The sequence below is a fragment of the Salmo salar genome, chromosome ssa25, assembly GCF_905237065.1.
Source record: "Salmo salar chromosome ssa25, Ssal_v3.1, whole genome shotgun sequence".
NCBI lineage: Eukaryota > Metazoa > Chordata > Actinopteri > Salmoniformes > Salmonidae > Salmo > Salmo salar.
The window spans coordinates 3,294,690-3,315,024 of NC_059466.1; the positions used below are offsets into that span (position 1 = coordinate 3,294,690).

At 41.4% G+C, this 20,335-nt stretch overlaps 1 pseudogene; it reads left to right on the forward strand.

Annotated features, from left to right (window-relative positions):
• Positions 1 to 2,094: 2,094 nt before the first annotated feature.
• LOC106586051 (platelet-derived growth factor receptor-like protein) overlaps positions 2,095 to 20,335 on the forward strand; it is a 28,084-nt pseudogene continuing 9,843 nt past the window's right edge.

A 20,335-nucleotide genomic window follows, 5' to 3' on the forward strand; every position in this document is an offset into this window, starting at 1 on the left:
GGAACATCCCCTTAATGTTCCTACAGATAGCTACCCGGTGCTCCCAGAAATGCAGCAGGACCATCAGGAGGGAAGCGCTCAGCATAGGCTCCGGCAGCAGCTGGTTATTCAGGTTATCCCATCTGCTGCCGAAGGAGCAATTGAAAACCATGCGGCTCTTACCGTTATGGTAAACAGCATGGTGGGGGATGTACCAGGTCTCCTTGGCACTTCTCACCACCTCAGGTGACAGCTTCACTACGTAGCCTGCCTGTTTTAGCTATGCACATCGGCTTGTGCCGGGTTCTTTGCCAGGTGGTGCTCTGTACTGCATAGTAGTGGCACCAGAGCCTCAGGGAGGGCCTGAAGGTAAGGACTTTTTTCTCTCTGACGCTCCACACAACCCACTGGCACATGAACAGCCTTAGTCTCAAGAATGTCCACTGCCATATGGGCTTTTTTTGAGCAGGTCACAAGGCGCTCATTTCTGAAGGGCAGTGTCCATCTGCCACAGTCTCTCCACATGCCTATATTAATCCACTGTGGGAGAGGCAGTGGTAGTTAACAAATGGGTAGTGTTCTAACCACTGGGAGTGAGGAGAGCAGCTGAGCCCTGGACAGCCCAGCCCAGCTTGGTATAGACCCCCACAGGGCCATCCGCATGGCTCAACAGGAGTGATGAGGTGTGGGTAGCCAGAACCTATAAGCAGACCAGGGCACAACCTGTCCGAGGCATGCAGTGATATGTCCTGAAAGTGCTCATAGCGCCTCTTCTGGGAAGCGACAGAGCATGCCTGTTCGGGCAGGCCAAGCTGACCAGCAGTAAAGGCCCCCTGGATTATGTGCTTCCTGCGGGCGTTATCAGAGGCAGCCAAAAGAAAGAGACAGTAGATCCAACAAGTGGTACTACCTCCTGCTAGATTGTCCTGAGGTACATAACCTCCTCTGGCCCAGTGAGGTTCAATTGTGCCGCTACTGAGGGGAGGATGATGGTCCACTCAGAGCCAGGACTGTGTAGGAATCCAGTGTTTTGTTACCACTCCTCAGCTGGACAGGCAATACCTGCAACATGACCCGTCTGCAGCGGCTGGCTTGGCCCATGTACAGTAGACGGTTGTGCTGGAGGGTGTTTTAATGGTGAGCACACTCTTGTTGCCCTGTTGTGTGGCACCTTGTCAGGCATTCAGGTGTATCTCCACACATGTGCCACTGGGTTGCAGGACTTCACTTCAACTCTGATTGAGGGTGCATTCAGGATGGCAGACAACTCACCCTGTACCAGTTGTCGTGGTTGACCAAAGCACAGCTGCAAGGCTTGGCCTTAGTGTACAGGTGAGGGTCATGAAGGTAGCGTCGGGCCAGCTTGAGTGTGGTGTGCAGCTTCAGTAGGTCAAGGAGGAGATGGTTCTTATAGTCCTTAGACAGGTGCCCATGAGGCCCTAAAACCCTGTCCAGGCCCCTTTTGAAGTGGGAAAAGTGGGGCCGCTGCCTGAGCCAGGGGCTGTGGTACAGGAGCTGCAGGCCCATGAGGGTGGATGGGGCTGCAGTGGAGCTGCAGACACAAGAGCTGCAGACACAAGCCCATGGGGTTGGACCTGAGCCGGGTCTGCTGAGGCCACAGGCCCGAGGTATTGGATCTTGTAAGGGGAGCCACATACAGCTGAAGACCTGGTTGAGGATATGCTGGCACACCTGTATATGGAGGCCAGAGCCCATAAGGCGCTGAGCAGTGTACAGGCCCAAGGTAAGGTCCCAAAGCAGGGGCAGGTAGGAACCCTTGCCCGTGCGAGTATGGGGTGGCAGCTGAGCATTCCGATAAGCTCCCTGCGGCAATGCAGTCACAGTAGGGGCCACCCCCTGTACTTCTTTGTACACACCCTGCATATTTGTACCCCACTGAATACAACAAAGATTTCAAATGTCCAATGTCCCTTTGTAGCTGGGCAGAAGGCTGGTGTGGATTGGAAGCAACATAGGTTCACTACCATGTGACGATGCTGCTGGAGTCTCATAGGCTGCCTGGGCTGGGAAGGTCTCCCCAGACTCCACAAAAGTGGAGACGGGATCGGGAATGATATCCGGTGTGGGCTCAGTCTCTATAGCAGGCAGCTTCTGATGACCAGCAGGGGCTGGGAACATGAAGTGTCCCTGCCCGGTCTCAGTAGCAGCTGTGAGAGGAGAGTCGGCTTCCTGCTGCTGAACTCCATAAGACCATCCCATATCCTCCACTGCAACCTGTCGGAGAGGGCTCCCCTGATTGGAGGCAGCCAGGGATCTGGTCTACCCTTGTGAGAGCATGGGCTGGGCTGACTGTCCAATCACAAACCAGAAGCACTGCATGCTTAGGGCATGGGCAGGTGTGAAGTACATCGCTACTCCCTGATTGGCTTGGCTGCAATCTACTGATCTCTCACATGATGAGCGAGAGGGGTAAGGATGGATGAGACCTAGACAACGTGGCACCAGCCAAATGAGGTAAACAAGTTGTAACTTATCCTAACGTCCAGGAGCGGGAATTCTTTACAAGGGGGTTGGGTGGATATAGTATGTGTTTGTGTGTATTGATGGGGACAAAGTAGTAAAATGTTGCTAATCACTGACTACTGTGTGTTTTACAGACTAATCCTGCTGCTGCTGCTAATGACCTTGACACCAGTTTTAGTAGAACAGAGCCTGTAGATAAAAGCTTTCAGCCTGGAATAAGCTCAAGCTCAACATCATCTGACTTTGAAACAAGCCAGGACAGCCAAAGGTATTCATGAAAGCACAATACCCTCTTGAGAAAACATAATTACCAATACACTAAACTGTCAACAAGACAAGTGCTCCTCAAACTTTTCACATTCTTGCAGTCAATTCTTTAGCATGGGGGAGAAGGGTGTTAGTATTCTTCTAGCCTATTCACTCTATTGTTGGCAGTGCTTGTCTACTCATCAACACAACTGTCGGTGCTAATACCCAACAATACACAACTAGACTGTCTACAAGTCAACCCCCATCAAATGTTTTCACAAACTTTTCACCAACGTTTACATGTACGTACAGCAGTGTTCTATTTGTAAGTCGCTCTGGATAAGAGCGTCTGCTAAATGACTTAAATGTAAATGTAAAATGTTCTAGAATTTTGGACCATTGGCTTTCATACTTTCCGAATTCTCAGCACAGCTCTAACCATTTCTCAAAACATTAAAATGAATAGAGGACGCATACCGGAGACGCGTTGGTTGGGAAAGTGGGGGGGTGCCCCCTCGGCTCGGATGGTGGTGTCAGAGCCATGTGCTATGTTACAAATGGAGGGTGGCCTCAGAGCCATGTAGCTATGTCACAATGGGATGCCGGACTATCGTGTCCTAGCGTCTGTGGACTATGATTTACGCTTTATACCTACGGAGGAGCAGCTTCTATGACAGAACTTTGAATGTCTTTTAACTTTTTCTTAGATAACGTTGGACCAGAACTAGCCCTCGATCATGACTCTCAGTTCCATTACATTACACATAATGTCGCCTACAGTTTGAGAGCTAGACCAGAGCTAGCTAACAAGCTTGTGTGCGGAGCAGCTCCAGAAATAAAAACACATCTTACCTTTTTGTAGTTAATAAATCCAATGTGAAATGTGACAACTATAGTATCCTTAACTAGCGTTGTTCTCTAATTAAAAATCTCTCTCGTTCATTTCTGAATCATGCCTATAGCGTCAGTAGCCACAGTAGACTATGCATGCTTCAGAGGTAGGGAGAGGGTCAGGTTGTCATGGGCGTCGTGAGGATAGGACCAAGGCGCAGCGGGTAAAGTGCTCATCTTCTTAATTTATTAGAAATCACACTTAAACAAAAGAAACAAACGACGAAACAGTCCCAAAAGGTGCACAGACTATACAGGAAACAACCACCCACAAAACACAAGTGAAAACAAACCCAACTAAATATGGCCTCCAATTAGAGGCAATGACAACCAGCTGCCTCTAATTGGAGTTCATTGCCAAAAACACAACATAGAAATAGAAAACTGGATATAAACATAGAAAATATAGAACATAAACCAAAAACACTGAAACACACAAAACAAACATCCCCTGCCACGCCCTGACCAAACTACAATGACAAATAACCCCTTTTACTGCTCAGTACGTGACAGTACACCCCCCCCCCCAAAGGTGCAGACCCCGAATGCACCTCAAAACAAAATACCACAAAATACCCCAACCCCAAACTTAATCAGATAGTGCATCTGTTTATGTTAAAGCTTAAAGGTGTCATGATGATTGATGTGTGGTGACCTCGTTGAACTGTGGAATGTGGAATGTGTTTGAACATTTCAAAGAGTATGGCCCCCCCCTGTTGTATATGAAACAGTAATGTCCGGGGGTATTGGACAACCGTAGTATAAGTAAGATCTGTGAACACTACAAGCGACCTCGATAAACCCCAGAACACTAAATAAGAAATTAAATAAACTCAGAACACTAAAGAAGAAATTAAACATGTCTCCTAGACAAATTGTAGGTCTACTGTGTTCCTTGTGTCAAGAACACAATGACAAAATCTTCGAAGATATTCTTTGGGAAGCACCTGATTGTTTTAACCTCTCTGGGCTAGGTGGCACCAAATCGTCCCACCTACGTAACAGCCAGTTGAATCCTGTGGCGCGATTTTCAAATACCTTAGAAATGCTATTACTTCAATTTCTCAAACATATGACTATTTTACAGCTATTTAAAGACAAGACTCTCGTTAATCTAACCACACTGTCCGATTTCAAAAAGGCTTTACAACGAAAGCAAAACATTAGATTATGTCAGCAGAGTACCCAGCCAGAAATAATGAGACACCCATTTTTCAAGCTAGCATATAATGTCACAAAAACCCAGAAGACAGCTAAATGCAGCACTAACCTTTGATGATCTTCATCAGATGACACACCTAGGACATTATGTTATACAATACATGCATGTTTTGTTCAATCAAGTTCATATTTATATCAAAAACCAGCTTTTTACATTAGCATGTGACGTTCAGAACTAGCATACCCCCCGCAAACGTCCGGTGAATTTACTAAATTACTCACGATAAACGTTCACACAAAGCATAACAATTATTTTAAGAATTATAGATACAGAACTCCTCTATGCACTCGATATGTCCGATTTTAAAATAGCTTTTCGGTGAAAGCACATTTTGCAATATTCTAAGTAGATAGCCCGGCATCACAGGGCTAGCTATTTAGACACCCAGCAAGTTTAGCCTCCACCAAAATCAGATTTACTATTAGAAAAGTTTGATTACCTTTCCTGTTCTTTGTCAGAATGCACTCCCAGGACTTCTACTTCAATAACAAATGTTGGTTTGGTCCAAAATAATCCATAGTTATGTTCCAACAGCGGCGTTTTGTTCGTGCGTTCAGGACACTATCCGAATGGTAAATAAGGGTCACGAGCACGGCGCATTTCGTGACAAAAGATTTCTAAATATTTCACTACCGTACTTCGAAGCATGTCAACCGCTGTTTAAAATCAATTTTTATGCCATTTTTCTCGTAAAAAAGCAATAATATTCCGACCGGGAATCTGCAATTAGGTAAACAGCCGAAAGAAAATACAGCATGGGGTCGACTCGGGCACGCGCCTAATTCCTTTGTCCTCTGATCGGCCACTTGGCAAAGGCGATTATGTGTTTCAGCCTGGGGCTGCCTCGACATCGTTCAGCTTTTTCCCGGGGTCTGAGAGCCTATTGGAGCCGTAGGAAGTGTCACGTTACAGCTAAGATCCTGACTCTTCAATAAACAGAGGCAAGAACAACAACACCTTGTCAGACAGGCCACTTCCTGCATGAAATCTTCTCAGGTTTTTGCCTGCCATATGAGTTCTGTTATACTCACAGACACCATTCAAACAGTTTTAGAAACTTTAGTGTGTTTTCTATCCAAAGCCAATAATTATATGCATATTCTAGTTACTGGGCAGGAGTAGTAACCAGATTAAATCGGGTACGTTTTTTATCCGGCCGTGTAAATACTGCCCCCTAGCCCTAACAGGTTAATGGAGTCCTGGATATGAGTGACGGCCATATGGGTTACATTTTCCAACCGGACGATTCAACTGTGAAGATTTTCACAAACAGCGGCGACAGCACCATTTTTCAAACAAAAGCAGGGAGTTTTTCTCCTGCGCTGCGGATGAGAGAATGGCTTAAAATACGGCTGGCGCTATGCCAGATCGAACAGGCCCTGAGTGGGACAACCCTGCCTGGGTACGCACTGGAAGAGGAAGTCTTCGGGCGAGATGATTTGAAAGCCATAAGAATCTCTTCATTGGTGTATAGTCCAGACTCCAAAGTGACAATTTTAGTTTGTGCCCAATTCGATAGTTCCAATGCAACCAAATCAGTTAGTTCGTATGTATTTTCAAAAGCCTGCACGGAGGTCAACTATTTTGTGCCAGTCTTTAGCTTTAGGTGGGGGGATTATCATACATTCCTGAACATGCTGAAGCAGCTGGGAAATCTTTTCCAACATCGTGAACAATTACGCCGCTTGGCGCTTCTATCCTTAAGACAGACCCAGGGCCTAAAGGCAAGATGTTTGATCTATCCAGGGAAAGAAAACATACGGAACCTGGGGGGAGCGGGATATCTTGCGGGGAAGAGACACTGTCTTAACCGGGCAGACCGTGAAGATGGGGATTTAGACACGGATGGCTGTGTTGGCTGACCATAGAGCCTGCACTTTTTCTGTAAGAAAGGAATAGTAAAATTGTTTAACTAATTATAACATGTTAGTTTGGGATAGGGGGCCCCCTATCCCTGTTTGGGAATTCCCTTTGGAGTTTAAAAGGTCTGTATTAAAGAATTAGAATTAAATAAAGGGTTTTAAAATTGTAGCTTACCTTAAACTTCTCTGGGCTAGGTGGGACGTGACCGTCCCACACTATTCACCAGCCAGTGAAATAGCATGGCGCGAAATACAAAACAGCAAAAATATCATAATTTCGATTTCTCAAACATACGACTATTTTACACCATTTTAAAGATACACTTCTCCTTAATGTAACCACATTGTCCGATTTCAAAAAGGCTTTACAGCGAAAGCAAAACATTAGATTATGTTAGGAGTGTACATAGACACAAATAACCACTCAGCCATTTTCCACGCAAGGAGATGTGTCAATAAAACCCAAAACACAGCTAAATGAAGCACTAACCTTTGACGATCTTCATCAGATGACACTCCTAGGACATCCTGTTACACAATACATGCATGTTTTGTTCGATAAAGTTCATATTTATATCCAAAAACAGCATTTTACATTGGCTCATGATGTTCAGAAATTGTATTCCCCCCAAAAACTTCCGGTGAATGAGCACATCATTTTACAAAAATACTCATCATAAACATTGACAAAATACATAACAATTATTTTAAGAATGATAGATACAGTACTCCTTGATGCAACCGCTGTGTCAGATTTTAAAATAGCTTTTCGGTGAAAGCACATTTTTCAATATTCTGAGTACATAGCTCGCCATCAAAGCAAGCTATACAGACATCCGCCAAGTTCTGGGGTCACCTAAACTCAGAATTAGTATTATAAATATTCTCTTACCTTTGCTGATCTTTGTCAGAATGCACTCCCAGGACTGCTACTTCCACAACAATTGTTGTTTTTGTTCGAAATAATCCATATTTATGTCCAAATACCTCCGTTTTGTTTGTGCGTTCAGGTCACTATCCAAAGGCATAACGCGCAAACGTATTTCGAGACACGAAAAGTCAAAATGTTCCATTACCATTCGTAGAAGCATGTCGAACGTTGTTTACAATCAATCTTTATTGTATTTTTTACGTAAACATGCGATAATATTCCAACCGGACAATAGCATATTCATTCCAGAAGAAAAAGACGGAGGGGCGCGCTATCGGGCTCGCGCGTCACCAAGTCCTTTGTCCATAGGCAGTCCACTCATTGACTGAGCTCCTATTCTCTGCCCGGGTTACAGGAGAATGATGAAAAAACTTTCTGAAGGCTTTTGACAGCCAATGGAAGCCTTAGGAAGTGCAACGTGACCCCACAGACGCTGTAGTTTCGATAGGGATTCAAAAGAAGAACTACAATTCTCAGATCTCCCACTTCCTGGTTGGATTTTTCTCAGGTTTCTGCCTGCCATATGAGTTGTTATACTCAGACATCATTCAAACAGTTTTAGAAACTTCAGAATGTTTTCTATCCAAATCTACTAATAATATGCATATTCTAGTTTCTGGGCCAGAGTAGTAACCAGTCTAATTTGGGTACGTTTTTCATCCGGCCGTGAAAATACTGCCCCCTACACCTTGACAGGTTAAACGAAAGGAATCTCAGTTTTTTCTCTCTCTCTTTCGGTCTCAGAGAAAGGCTTCTGGGAAACAGGTGTGTGTGTGTGTGTGTTTTCAAAACAATGTTTTTTCGGGGGTGTGTGTGTGTCTCTGCAATTGTTTGAAACAATTCAACATTATGGAGTCATTTGCACACAGGGTGTCTCCAAAAACAGCAGGTGTTATTTCCCGAGGATGGAGGGCTCAACAGTCAATCCCCACAACCACCATAGAATAGGCCTAGACACCCCCTAAGGTTTAAAAACAATGTTTTTTTCTAAACAATATCAACACTAGGGGGTCATTTGCACATAGGTTGTCTCCAAAAAAAAACAGGTGTTATTTCCCGAGGATGTAGGGACCAACAAACAATCCCCCGGTCTGTAAGTTCATTCCATACTTTGACTCAGTCAGGACACAGCCTTTACACATGGAGAATTTTGAAGGTGAGGATGTGGAAATAATATATTCGATTTTGTGTGCGTTAGGTAGTTTGTGGGAAATGTTTGATATTACATGGTAGCTATTACAGCACGGTTGGAACTCTCTCTCCCTCTAAGGTTTCCTCAAATATTAAACTGTTGTTATATATGGTTTTTACAGATATTCTAAAAGTGGAGGACATCGAATGTATTAGGTTGTTAATCTTAGATTACATGTAAAATACAACTCAATGCTGAACTAAATCAAAATATGTATTTGTATTATAACCTCTGAAGAACGTGTCTACAACTCACCGATATTATTAAAAATGTGTAAGAAATTGCAATACATAATATATGTACCCCATCTCAATTTTCACAAGAGACATATTCTGAACTTTTAAACAAAATTGTAAACTCTTTACACAAACTTATGCTACTTTCACATAACAAAATACAATGTCAGTGTCAGTGTATGCATCCTTCGATGCTGTGGGGGAATGTGCTATATCTTGTTCCCCCCTATAGATACTCCTTAACAACCTAGATACTAGTACATAACAGTGTAATAGTGTAGAACTACAGTACGGCCCTGTCTTCTGGATACGTGCAGTACTGTATATAAAACATCAATGACTCTTTGATTCACCACAGGTTCTTGTTGTCACGTCCTGACCATAGTAAGATGTGATTTTCTATGGTAGAGTAGGTCAGGGCATGACAGGGGGTGTTTAGTGTTTTTCTATGTTTTCTATTTCTATGTTTTTTTGGGGGGGTTGATCTCCAATTGGAGGCAGCTGGTCCTCGTTACCTCTGATTGGAGATCATATTTAAGTAGGGGTTTTTCTTCCTGGGTTTTGTGGGTGATTATATTTTGAGTAGTGTTTGTTTCTCTCTGCATCACGGTTTGTTGTTTTGTCAATTTCAGTTATTTATGTATTGCAAAAGTTTCACGGATTTAATAAAATGTGGAACTACAACCACGCTGCACTTTGGTCCGCTCCTTTCGACAGCCGTGACACTTGTTCTCTACAGTTTAACATAAACAATATTTCACTCCACTCTAAAAATATACTTTTGGATTATAAACATGTAAAAGGAATACTAAAATAGCCAATGTATCGTCGTGTCATATACATCATAACCCTAGGGGGATCACCGTTGTTCAAATGTTGCATATACATTTTTTTTGTATCTCGATATTGTGTTATATGTTAGAATGTCTAATAAACAACTACATTGTATACATTAATAATATTGTTTTGTCATAAATATATAAATATAATAATAAACTTTTACCTGCACCTGCATGCCGACGATGCCATTGTGTACTCTATCGTCCGCCCTGCTGATCATGCTCTATCCGAACTACATTATGCTTTCATTATTTTGCATAAAATCTTTATTGACCTTAAATTATTATTGAATATGTGTAAAACTAAGTATATGTTGTTTTCTAGAGTGTACAAAAATTATTCTAATGATTGAAGTTGTATCAGCATAGACGTTAAGCTGACTTTTAAAAAACATATTGATGAGTTAGTTAGTTAAGATGCCGAATATAAAAAGGGGCTTCTTCTATAGAAATAGGTCAGGCCACTTGCTTAATATTACAAAGCAGATCATTCATTCTATGTTCTTACTGGTTCTAGACTATGTTGAAATAATCTATATGAATGCAGCTGCCCCTTCATTAAAGCCTTTAGATGCATTTGACCATAGAGCACTTTGTTTTATTATGGGTGCTGGTTCAGCACACATCCCTACATTCTCTATCCTAAAGTAGGCTGACCCTCTTTGAGGTCACGTAGGTCAATTCATTGCTCTCTTTGCCTTTATAAAGCTCTTTGACATAATGTAAACTCCCTCTGTAGCTAACATCTACAATAACCATTAGACGTATGAGTCAGAGTTATCATACACACTGTCAGGGATTGCTAACTCTGGAAATTCCTTTGGTCTGTACAGAGTTAGGTAAATCAGCTCTTTGCCCCTTACATGTGGAATAATCTCCAAGCTTCTCTAAACATTGATGTTTTGGTGTCTCTAGGTTAATCTCTAGACTGCTGAATGAGGCCTGTTACAACTTATTTACAAAACCTTTAAAGGAGTTTGTGAAACCATTCAGTCATGGATGTATGTAAACATATTTAATACATATTGCTTGTTACAGAAGACTACTGTTGTACATTGAATAGCCATTCATCCCTGTTACACCTTGATGTGATGGTTTTCAATGTCTGTACATGTTTATAATCCACATAGTGTGAATAGTGGTTTCCATAAAGTTATTTCACTCTCAACCTGAAATGACCTTTATGATCTTTCTTACCACTATTACTTTGGGGTTCTAATCCACCTCTTTCAGAATCCCCACTATGAACAAACCTTTAACATTCATGATCCTTCACTATATTTATCCCTAAGCCTCCCATAATAACTATTGTCTATTGTTAGTCTCAATGACTTAACTGACAATATAAAAGTTTTATACATAGCTAAATACATTGTTGGAGACAGTTTGTCTTTGGTTCTGCAAACGTTTATTTATTAGATTATATTTCTCATTGAGAATAATGTTTTAATTCTAGAAACTTTGGAGTGTTTTCTATCCAAAGCTAATAATTATATGCATATTCTAGTTACTGGGCAGGAGTAGTAACCAGATTAAATCGGGTACGTTTTTTTATCCGGCCGTGCAAATACTGCCCCCTATCCCCAACAGGTTAACGAGTCTTGTCTTTAAAATGGTGTAAAATAGTCGTATGTTTGAAAAATTGAAATTATTGCATTTTTGAGGTTTTGGATTTCGCGCCACGCTCTTCCACTGGCTTTTGAATAGAGTGGAACGGTTTAATATTTGAGGAAACCTTAGAGGGAGAGAGAGTTCCAACCATGCTGTAATAGCTACCATGTAATATCAAACATTTCCCACAACTACCTAACGCACACAAAATCGAATATATTATTTCCACATCCTCACCTTCAAAATTCTCCATGTGTAAAGGCTGTGTCCTGACTGAGTCAAAGTATGGAATGAACTTACAGACCGGGGGATTGTTTTTTGGTCCCTACATCCTCGGGAAATAACACCTGTTTTTTTTTGGAGACAACCTATGTCCAAATGACCCCCTAATGTTGAATTGTTTCAAACAATTGCAGAGACACACATACCCCCGAAAAAAACATTGTTTTGAAACACACACACACACACACACACACACACACACACACACACACACACACACACACACACACACACACACACACACACACACACACACACACACACACACACACAAACACACCTCTTTCCCAGAAGCCTTTCTCTGAGACCGAAAGAGAGAGAGAGAGAAAAACTGAGACTCCTTTCGTTTAAAGGGAAGGTACAATTTTAAAACCCTTTATTTAATTCTAAATCTTTAGTACAGACCTTTTAAAACATTAGTTAAACAATTTTACTATTCCTTTCTTACAGAAAAAGTGCAGGCTCTATGGTCAGCCAACACAGCCATCCGTGTCTAAATCCCCATCTTCACGGTCTGCCCGGTTCAGACAGTGTCTCTTCCCCGCAAGATATCCCGCTCCCCCCAGGTTCCGTATGTTTTCTTTCCCTGGATAGATCAAACATCTTGCCTTTAGGCCCTGGGTCTGTCTTAAGGATAGAAGCGCCAAGCGGCGTAATTGTTCACGATGTTGGAAAAGATTTCCCAGCTGCTTCAGCATGTTCAGGAATGTATGATAATCCCCCCACCTAAAGCTAAAGACTGGCACAAAATAGTTCACCTCCGTGCAGGCTTTTGAAAATACATACGAACTAACTGATTTGGTTGCATTGGAACTATCGAATTGGGCACAAACTAAAATTGTCACTTTGGAGTCTGGACTATACACCAATGAAGAGATTCTTATGGCTTTCAAATCATCTCACCCGCAGACTTCCTCTTCCAGTGCGTACCCAGGCAGGGTTGTCCCACTCAGGGCCTGTTCGATCTGGCATAGCGCCAGCCGTATCTTAAGCCATTCTCTCATCCGCAGCGCAGGAGAAAAACTCCCTGCTTTTGTTTGAAAAATGGTGCTGTGGCCACTGTTTGTGAAAATCTTCACAGTTGAATAGTCCGGTTGGAAAATGTAACCCATATGGCCGTCACTCATATCCAGCACTCCATTAAAACAATCAGGTGCTTCCCAAAGAATGTCTTCGATGGTTCTGTCATTGTGTTCTTGACACGAGGAACACAGTAGACCTACAATTTGTCTAGGAGACATGTTTATTTTCTTCTTTAGTGTTCTGGGTTTATTTTAATTTCTTATCTTCTCAAGGGCCAGTGGGACGATTTCGTCCCACCTACGTAACAGCCAGTGGAATCCCGTGGCGCGTTATTCAAATACCTTAGAAATGCTATTACTTCAATTTCTCAAACATATGACTATTTTACACCATTTTAAAGACAAGACTCTCGTTAATCTAACCACACTGTCCGATTTCAAAAAGGCTTTACAACGAAAGCAAAACATTAGATTATGTCAGCAGAGTACCCAGCCAGAAATAATCAGACACCCATTTTTCAAGCTAGCATATAATGTCACATAAACCCAAACCACAGCTAAATGCAGCACTAACCTTTGATGATCTTCATCAGATGACAACCCTAGGACATTATGTTATACAATACATGCATGTTTTGTTCAATCAAGTTCATATTTATATCAAAAACCAGCTTTTTACATTAGCATGTGACGTTCAGAACTATCATACCCCCCGCAAACTTCCGGTGAATTTACTAAATTATTCACGATAAACGTTCACAAAAAACATAACAATTATTTTAACCTGTTAGGGCTAGGGGGCAGTATTGACACGGCCGGATAAAAAACGTACCCGATTTAATCTGGTTACTACTCCTGCCCAGTAACTAGAATATGCATATAATTATTGGCTTTGGATAGAAAACACACTAAAGTTTCTAAAACTGTTTGAATGGTGTATGTGAGTATAACACAACTCAAATGGCAGGCCAAAACCTGAGAAGATTCCATGCAGGAAGTGGCCTGTCTGACAAGTTGTGTTTCATCTTGGCTCTTTTTATTGAAGACTGGGGATCTTTGCTCTAACGTGACACTTCCTACGGCTCCCATAGGCTCTCAGAGCCCGGGAAAAAGCTGAACGATATCGAGGCAGCCTCTGGCTGAAACACATTATCGCTTTTGGCAAGTGGCCGATCAGAGTACTATGGGCTTAGGCGCGTGCCCGAGTCGACCCCATGCTTTATTTTCTTTCATCTGTTTACCTAAACGCAGATTCCCGGTCAGAATATTATCGCTTTTTTATGAGAAAAATGGCATAAAAATGGATTTAAACAGCGGTTGACATGCTTCGAAGTACGGTAATGGAATATTTTGAATTTTTTTGTCACGAATTGCGCCATGCTCGTCACCCTTATTTACCCTTTCGGATAGTGTCTTGAACGCACGAACAAAACGCCGCTGTTTGGATATAACTATGGATTATTTTGAACCAAACCAACATTTGTTATTGAAGTAGAAGTCCTGGGAGTGCATTCTGACGAAGACAGCAAAGGTAATAACATTTTTCTTATAGTAAATCTGACTTTGGTAAGTGCTAAACTTGCTGGGTGTCTAAATAGCTAGCCCTGTGATGCCGGGCTATCTACTGAGAATATTGCAAAATGTGCTTTCACCGAAAAGCTATTTTAAAATCGGAAATATCGAGTGCATGTTTTGTTTTGTTCGTGCGTTCAAGACACTATCCGAATGGTAAAGAAGGGTGATGCGCACGACGCATTTCGTGACAAAAAAATTCTAAATATTCCATTACCGGACTTCGAAACATTTTAACCGCTGTTTATGCCATTTTTCTTGGAAAAAAGCGATAATATTCCGACCGGGAATCTGCGTTTCGGTAAACAGAGGAAAGAAAACAAAGCATTCGGTCGACGCGGGCACGCGCCTGAGTCTCACAGTACTGTAAACATATTGCAAAATGTGCTTTCACCGAAAAGCTATTTTATAATCGGACACCTCGATTGCACAAAGGAGTTCTGTATCTAAAATTCTTAAAATAATTGTTATGTTTTTTGTGAACGTTTATCGTGAGTAATTTAGTAAATTCACCAGAGGTTTGCGGGGGGTATGCTAGTTCTGAACGTCACATGCTAATGTAAAAAGCTGGTTTTTGATATAAATATGAACTTGATTGAACAAAACATGCATGTATTGTATAACATAATGTCCTAAGATTGTCATCTGATGAAGATCATCAAAGGTTAGTGCTGCATTTAGCTGTGGTTCGGGTTTTTGTGACATTATATGCTGGCTTGAAAAATGGGTGTCTGATTATTTCTGGCTGGGTACTCTGCTGACATAATCTAATGTTTTGCTTTCGTTGTAAAGCCTTTTTGAAATCGGACAGTGTGGTTAGATTAACGAGAGTCTTGTCTTTAAAATGCTGTAAAATAGTCATATGTTTGAGAAATTGAAGTAATAGCATTTCTAAGGTATTTGAAAATCGCGCCACGGGATTCAACTGGCTGTTGCGTAGGTGGGACGAATTCGTCCCGCCTAGCCCAGAGAGGTTAAAATCAATTTTTATGCCATTTTTCTCATAAAAAAGCGATAATATTCCGACCGGGAATCTGCGTTTAGGTAAACAGACGAAAGAAAATAAAGCATGGGGTCGACTCGGGCACGCGCCTAAGCCCATAGTACTCTGATCGGCCACTTGCCAAACGCGATAAAGTGTTTCAGCCAGAGGCTGCCTCGATATCGTTCAGCTTTTTCCCGGGCTCTGAGAGCCTATGGGAGCCGTAGGAAGTGTCACGTTATAGCAAACATCCTCAGTCTTCAATAAAAAGAGCCAAGATGAAACACAACTTGTCAGACAGGCCACTTCCTGCATGGAATCTTCTCAGGTTTTGGCCTGCCATATGAGTTCTGTTATACTCACAGACACCATTCAAACAGTTTTAGAAACTTTAGGGTGTTTTCTATCCAAAGCCATTAATTATATGCATATTCTAGTTACTGGGCAGGAGTAGTAACCAGATTAAATCGGGTACGTTTTTTATCCGGCCGTGTCAATACTGCCCCCTAGCCCTAACAGGTTAAGAGATATCTTAAAAATAATGTAATATTTACCTTAAGTTTCCTTTAAATATGAGGTCACACTTAAGGTTACCCTTAACTAATTTGAAAAACACTTTGGGAAAATTTGACATAATAAACTTAAGGTCCCTTCTGAGCTCCCTTAACTATTAGCTACATTTTGAGACCATTGCTGAATATATCATGTCTGATGAAGAACAGCGGAAAATGTTCAAAGAGCATTTGTCTAGTGGCAGGTAGAGTGGCGAGTAGGAGCTTTGGGCTAGTAACCAAAAGGTTGCTGGATCAAATCTCTGAGCTGACAAGTAAAAATCTGATTCTGCCCCTGAGCAGGGCAGTTAACCCACTGTTCCCCAGGATGTCAATTAAGGCAGCCCTCTGCATCTCTCTGATTCAGAGGGGTTGCGTTAAATGCTGAAGACACATTTCGGTTAAATGCATTCAGTTGCACAACTGACTAGGTATCCCCCTTTCCCTATTTAGGGAATGATACAATTCCATGGATAATGTCTGATGGCCAACTACCGTTTCGACAGAAGCGCAATAACAGAAATGCTACAGGAAAACCTAGAAGCAAAAACAAGGAACCATGCACTGCTGCCAGTTCTACAGGTTTTAATGTCCCTGTGTTATTTCACTACAGGAAGTTTCCAGTCAGTGATGGGTGAAGTATTTCATGTCCTCAAGTCATCTGTGTGTAGAGTTGTGGACAGAGTCACGAAAACCTTCAGAAGATGAGGTTCATCAGATTTCCCACCCAAGCCAAACAGAACATCCTTGGTACAGCATAGGAAGGTTCCCACGAGTCTGTGGAGCAATTGATGGGAGCAATCCCATGGACCATGAAGTGACTTATGTCAATAGAAAGAACTACCACTCCAACGTACAAGGCATTTGTGACCCAGATGGCAAGTTTCTAAACATTGTTGCCTCTTGGCCTGGCAGCACGCTAATGCCAGGATATTGCCTGAATCACAGATTGGTAGGGAGTGTGAGGAGGGCAGACACAGAGGAATACTGATTGAAGACAGTGAATAAATACCCTTGCCGTCCGTGGCTGACACCATTCTTGAATCTATTATAAATTAATACCCTTTGCTCAACTAGGAACAACAGCGGAATGAATACAATTGTATCCTTTAGCAGTATGGTCAGGCTAGATTAGCCTTTCTCATTTGAAGCTAGTCCCTGCATTGTTTTTTGAATAGTTTCTTAGCATCACACACAAAATGTACCATACATGTTTTTCAAGATAGTACCCTAGTGAGAGTAATGACATTTCTCTCAATTGATACAAATTAAACTGTTCATTCAATGTCTTTTTACATTAATATTCTAGTCCAAGTCTGTGCTTGATCAGTGTTTAAAGGTTGCCTCTCCTCTTTTCGTATTAGTCTTCTAGTTTTGTGTGCCAAGGGTTTATTATGTCTACTTTGTAACTCTACCTTGCTTTCATAACCAATTTCTGGGGTCTTATAAGGATGAACAGTGAGATATTCCTTTTTAAGATTCTTGTCTTGGAGCAGCATAGGCAATTGATGTGTAATCTGTCTCTCTCATGAATGGTAGTATCTGTTAGGGATAGAGCTGCAAAAATCAGGTAACATTTAGAAAATTCCATGAATCAGGAGGGAATAAGCAGGAAATCTGGAATCCTCCAACAAGGATTTCTGGAATATCTGTAATTTCAAAACCAAGTCATCAATTTAAGGGCATTTCCCATTTTTTTGTTCACCCAAATTTGACCAGAATTTTTGTTGATTTCACATTGAATTCATGTTAGTTGACAACTCAAACAAAACTGAAAATCAAAACTAGAAATTTAATGGTCATCTGTGCCCAGTGGGTAGTTAGAGAAATATTTTAGGGTGTTCAATTGCAGTTTATCCACTGATGGAGCTCTTAGACCTGTGGTTTGATGATGATCAGAGTTCTACCTCATCCTCTGGTATTGATACATTAGTTTACATTAGATGATTGAAAGATAAGTGGCTGAGCTTGATAACATATTGTCTTTGTAGTTTACTGCAATATCATGTTTTTTATGTGACAATTATATTTAATCAATTTTAAGATGCGTTAGGTTAATTAAACATGGAACAAAAGGGGAGAGGACATTGTCTCCCTGAGCACCGAGATCAGGGTTGTAGACATAGGTAGCTAGTGTTGTAACTTATTAAAATAACTTCAGAATGAGCCTCTGTAAATGTACCCATTTAACGGTGACATAGTTTTCAATTGTTTCTGTTAAGTACACTGTCAAAAAATGTATTTAAGACCAGTTTGTGTGTGTATTCTGTGTGTTCCGCACATTGTCAGACATTGCACAGTCACCTAGTGAGGGGAGGATATACAGTATAGTTGCTTGTCTGCCTGTTGTAAATGGTTGTTACAACTTTTGGCAATATGTTTATTTGTGGTTCTCTCTCAAGAAAAACCAATAGGGATGTGTGTACCTCATTACATCTCCTTTATAAACAGTGATAGTGTTCCCCTCAGCCCACCAGAGGGCATCAGAGCATGTACTATATCTTCACTGTGCTTGAGAGAAATAAGGACAGGAGAGACTTCCCCTTTTTTCTTACTTTGCTTTTCCTTTTTTCACTGGGAAGGAGGATGGAGCTGCTAATCTAAACAATGCTGCAGAGTTCCAGACAGCGTCTGATCTCTCTCTGCTGCTGGGTCCCTCGCTGCTCCTCTGGCCCTATAGTGTCCCTCTTGACCCCCTTGCTTCCCCCTTACCTGCCGCTCAGTCCCGTCTGCTGACCATGAAGCTCTGCTGGGTCTTCCTAACTCTCGCCATCTTCTGGGTGGAGCTCCAAAATGGTGAGTAACTTTCTGATCCTCAATGTCTCTCCTACATGGCTGCTCCTTCTTTGCGTTTGAAGTTTTTCAGAGTCTGAATACACAGTGATATAAGTTAATTCCACCCTAACTGCTTTGCTGTAATCTGAGAGCAGCATTTGGGATAATATCATAGTTTTGTCAAATCTGAGTTAATATTGGAGCTTAGTACCACAGTGATGGGAGTGTGGGGGAGAGGCAAAGTCTGTGAATACCATTTACCTAAAGGATAAGATAGTTACAGCAGTGATTTTAGATATCACACAAGACTTTAAGCAGAAATAGCCAAATAATGAATTCCTTAATTAACCTGTTGGGTCTAGGGGGCAGCATTTGCACGTCTGGATAAAAAAAATGTACCCGATTTAATCTGGTTACTAATCCTACCCAGTAACTAGAATATGCATATACTTATTATATATGGATAGAAAACACTCTAAAGTTTCTAAAACTGTTTGAATGGTGTCTGTGAGTATAACAGAACTCATTTGGCAGGCAAAACCCTGAGACATTTTCTGACAGGAAGTGGATACCTGATGTGTTGTATTGACTTTAAACCTATCCCATTGAAAAACACAGTGGCTTAGGAATATTTTGGCACTTCCTATTGCTTCCACTAGATGTCACCAGCCTTTACAAAGTGTTTTGAGTCTTCTGGAGGGAGATCTGACCGAACAAGAGCCATGGAACGATGATGTCCCATTAGACACCTGGCGCGAAGTTCATGTTGGGTACCCTCGTTCCAATACGTTATAAAAGAGTATGCATTCGTCCACCTTGAATATTATTCATGTTCTGGTTAAAAAAGGCCCTAATGATTTATGCTATACAACGTTTGACATGTTTGAACGAACGGAAATATATTTTTTCCCCTCGTTCATGACGAGAAGTCCGGCTGGCTTACATCATGTGCTAACGAGACGGAGATTTTTGGACATAAATGATGAGCTTTTTTGAACAAAACTACATTCGTTATGGACCTGTGATACCTGGAAGTGACATCTGATGTAGAGAATCAAAGGTAATGGATTATTTACATAGTATTTTCGATTTTAGATCTCCCCAACATGACGTCTAGTCTGTATCGCAACGCGTATTTTTCTGGGCGCAGTGCTCAGATTATTGCAAAGTGTGATTTCCCAGTAAGGTTATTTTTAAATCTGGCAAGTTGATTGAGTTCAAGAGATGTAAATCTATAATTCTTTAAATGACAATATAATATTTTACCAATGTTTTCTAATTTTAATTATTTAATTTGTGACGCTGACTTGACTGCCGGTTATTGGAGGGAAACGTTTTCCTCAACATCAATGCCATAGTAAAACGCTGTTTTTGGATATAAATATGAACTTGATAGAACTAAAAATGCATGCATTGTCTAACATAATGTCCTAGGAGTGTCATCTGATGGAGATTGTAAAAGGTTAGTGCATCATTTTAGCTGGTTTTATGGTTTTGGTGACCCTGTCTTTGACTTGACAAAACATTACACACAACTCTTGTAAATGTACTGTCCTAACATACTCTAAATTTATGCTTTCGCCGTAAAACCTTTTTGAAATCGTAAAACGTGGTTAGATTAAGGAGATGTTTATCTTTCAAATGGTGTAAAATAG